General features: G+C 37.5%; 1 non-coding gene across 1 annotated transcript; it reads left to right on the top strand.

Annotated features, from left to right (window-relative positions):
* Positions 1–448: 448 nt before the first annotated feature.
* Positions 449–556, top strand: LOC130947175 (small nucleolar RNA R71). The gene has a single exon (XR_009072575.1). It is a non-coding gene; the product is annotated as a small nucleolar RNA R71 (small nucleolar RNA).
* Positions 557–3,526: the final 2,970 nt, after the last annotated feature.

Genomic DNA, 3,526 nt, shown 5'->3' with positions numbered 1-3,526 from the left:
TCCATCAGAAATTTGGGTGATTTCTCCATGAAGAATTATAGGTGTTTCCATAGGGTTCTCCTAGGTAATTCACCTCTTCCATTGAAGGGTTCTCAGGATCATAGGTTTCTTCTTTAGATGAAGCATCCTTAGTACTGCTTGGTGCATTTTGTATTCCAGACAGACTTTGAGAAATCAAATTGACTTGTTGAGTCAATATTTTGTTCTGAGCCAAAATGGCGTTCAGAGTATCGATTTCAAGAACTCCTTTCTTCTGATTAGTCCCATTGTTCACAGGATTCCTTTCAGAAGTGTACATGAATTGGTTATTTGCAACCATTTCAATTAGTTCTTGAGCCTCTGTAGGCGTCTTCTTCAGATGAAGAGATCCTCCAGCAGGGCTATCCAAAGACATCTTGGATAGTTCAGAGAGACCATCATAGAAAATACCTATGATGCTCCATTCAGAAAGCATATCAGATGGACACTTTCTGATTAATTGTTTGTATCTTTCCCAAGCTTCATAGAGGGATTCACCATCCTTCTGTCTGAAGGTTTGGACTTCCACTCTAAGCTTACTCAATTTTTGAGGTGGAAAGAACTTTGCCAAAAAGGCATTGACTAGCTTTTCCCAAGAGTCTAGGCTTTCTTTAGGTTGTGAGTCCAACCATGTCCTAGCTCTGTCTCTTACAGCAAAAGGGAATAGCATAAGTCTATAGACCTCAGGGTCTACCCCATTAGTCTTGACAGTGTCACAGATTTGCAAGAATTCAGCTAAGAACTGATGAGGATCTTCCAATGGAGGTCCATGGAACTTGCAATTCTGTTGCATTAGAGAAACTAATTGAGGCTTAAGCTCAAAGTTGTTTGCTCCAATGGCAAGGATAGAGATGCTTCTCCCATAGAAGTCGGGAGTAGGTGCAGTAAAGTCACCCAGCACCTTCCTTGCATTGTTGGCATTGTTGTTATTTTCGGCTGCCATGTGTCTTTCTTCTTTGAAGAATTCGGTTAGGTCCTCTACAGAGATTTGTGCCTTAGCTTCTCTTAGCTTTCGCTTCAAGGTCCTTTCCGGTTCAGGATCAGCTTCAACAAGAATGCCTTTGTCTTTGTTCCTGCTCATATGAAAGAGAAGAGAACAAGAAAATATGGAATCCTCTATGTCACAGTATAGAGATTCCTTGAGGTGTCAGAGGAAAAAAATGGAAGACAGAGGTAGAAAATTCGAACTTATCAAAGAAGATGGAGTTCGAATTTTGCATTAAGGAATAGTGTTAGTCCATAAATAGAAGGATGTGAGAAGAAGGGAAGTAATTTTCGAAAATTAAGTTAAAAAGATTTTGAAAACATTTTGAAAAACTTTAATTTGATTTTCGAAAACAAGAGTGAGAAAGAGATCAAGTAATTTTTGAAAAAGATTTTGAAATTAGAAGTTAAGAAGATTTGATTGAAAACTATTTTGAAAAAAAGATGTGATTAAAAAGATATGATTGGTTTTAAAAAGATGTGATTGAAAAGATATGATTTGAAAACAATTTTAAAAGATATGATTTGAAAACAGTTTTAAAAAGATTTGATTTTAAAAATTGATGACTTGCCTAACAAGAAAAGATATGATTCAAACATAAAACCTTTCTCAATAGAAAAGGCAAAAAATGTTCAATCAAATCATTAATTGTTAGTAAGTATCTTTGAAAAAGGAAAGAAATTGATTTTGAAAACCTTTGATTGAAAAGATATGATTTGAAAAAGATTTGATTTTGAAAAACTTTGAAAACTTGAAAAAAAATTGATTTTGAAAACAAAATCTTCCCCCTTGTGCCATCCTGGCGTTAAACGCCCAGAATGGTGCACATTCTGGCGTTTAACGCCCAAACTACTACCCTTTTGGGCGTTAAACGCCCAGCCAGGCACCCTGGCTGGCGTTTAAACGCCAGTCTGTCTTCTTCACTGGGCATTTTTGAATGCCCAGCTTTTTCTGTGTGATTCCTCTGCAGTATGTTCTGAATCTTCAATTCTCTGTATTATTGACTTGAAAAGACACAAATTAAAAATATTTTTGGATTTTTAATAATAAGGAATAATCAAAATGCAACTAAAATCAAATAACAATGCATGCAAGACACCAAACTTAGCAGTTTGTATACTACTGACACTAAAAACATGAGAATGCATATGAGAAACAAGAAAAATACTCAAGTCAATAGAATTCAAAGATCAAAACAAGGAAATCATCAAGAACATCTTGAAGATCACTTAAGACACATGCATGAATGCAATAAGAACAGAAACATGCAATTGACACTAAACTTAAGATGAGACTCTAGACTCAAACAAGAAATATTTTTGGATTTTATGATTTTGTAAATTTTTTTTGTGCTTTTTCGAAAATTAAGTGAAAAGGAAAATAAAGGTATCAAAATTCTTAATGAGAATTCCAGGAATCATGCAATGTTAGTCTAAAGCTTTAGTCTAAAGGAATTAGACATAGCTAGCTAAGCTTCAGCAGGACATTGCATTCAAGAGCTAAATTGATGATGATCAATCAGCTTTGGTGATGATAAGAACATCACCTTGAAACACTAGAATTCATTCTTAAGAACTCTGAAGAAAAATAATACCTAATCTAAGCAACAAGATGAACCGTCAGTTGTCCATACACAAGAACAATCCCCGGCAACGGCGCCAAAAACTTGGTGCACGAAATTGTGATCACTACTTTTCAATACACAAAACAATCCCCGGTAATGGCTCCAAAGACTTGGTGCTCAATACCATGGCATAAACACAACTTCGCACAACTAACCAGCAAGTGCACTGGGTCGTCCAAGTAATAAACCTTACGCGAGTAAGGGTCGATCCCACGGAGATTGGTGGTATGAAGCAAGCTATGGTCACCTTGTAAATCTCAGTCAGGCAGACTCAAATGGGTATAGTGATAAACGAATAAAGCATAAAGATAAAGATAGAGATACTTATGTATATCATGGGTGTAAGAGCTTCAGACAAGCGTATGAAGATGCCTTCCCTTCCGTCTCTCTGCTTTCCTACTGCCTTCATCCAATCCTTCTTACTCCTTTCCATGGCAAGCTCGTGTAGGGTTTCACTGTTGTCAGCAGCTACCTCCCATCCTCGCAGTGAAAGCTAATGCTCACGCACTCTGTCACAGTACGGCCAATCACCGGTTTGGTTCCCTCCCCTACTGGAATAGAATCCCTCTTTTGCGTCTGTCACCAACGCCCAGCAGGTTACAGGTTTGAAGCACGTCACGGTCATTCAATCATTGAATCCTACTCAGAATACCACAGACAAGGTTAGACCTTCCGGATTCTCTTGAATGCCGCCATCAGTTCTTGCCTATACCACGAAGACTCCGATTAAAGAATCCAAGAGATATTCACTAAGCCTCAGATACTTGTAGAACAAGAGTGGTTGTCAGTCACCTTGTTCATGAGTGAGAATGGTGATGAGTGTCACTGATCATCACATTCATCAAGTTGAAGAACAAGTGATATCTTGGACAAAGAACAAGCGGAATTGAATAGAAGAA

Source organism: Arachis stenosperma, chromosome 8, assembly GCF_014773155.1.
Source record: "Arachis stenosperma cultivar V10309 chromosome 8, arast.V10309.gnm1.PFL2, whole genome shotgun sequence".
Taxonomy (NCBI): Eukaryota; Viridiplantae; Streptophyta; class Magnoliopsida; order Fabales; family Fabaceae; genus Arachis; species Arachis stenosperma.
This window is presented reverse-complemented; position numbering and strand designations above follow the sequence as displayed.